This window comes from Penaeus monodon, chromosome 22 (genome assembly GCF_015228065.2).
Source record: "Penaeus monodon isolate SGIC_2016 chromosome 22, NSTDA_Pmon_1, whole genome shotgun sequence".
NCBI classification, from domain to species: domain Eukaryota; kingdom Metazoa; phylum Arthropoda; class Malacostraca; order Decapoda; family Penaeidae; genus Penaeus; species Penaeus monodon.
Genome location: NC_051407.1, coordinates 15,339,490 through 15,339,704, shown reverse-complemented (window position 1 = coordinate 15,339,704; position 215 = coordinate 15,339,490). Strand labels below are relative to the sequence as shown.

The 215-nt window shown below is 29.3% G+C and overlaps 1 protein-coding gene across 1 annotated transcript in view; it reads left to right on the top strand.

The window, feature by feature from the left end:
* The window catches only part of LOC119586945, a 25,597-nt gene that overhangs the window by 1,335 nt on the left and 24,047 nt on the right, over positions 1–215 (top strand). The window lies entirely within an intron of this gene.

Here is a 215-nt window from a genome sequence, read left to right as displayed (position 1 = left end):
GGGACACATGGATATTTTGCTACTGAATGGATAATAAAATAGTTTATGTGATTGAATCCTAGCAATAATATTTTTACCAATGATCAGCTATTTAGATCAAGCTTTGCCTCTTTTAATTTGAAAATAGTTTAACCAAGTTTATAACAGAAACTAAACTGGAAAGAGCTAGTTAAAGTAAGAATTTTTTAGACATGACCTTGAAAACCACATATTGC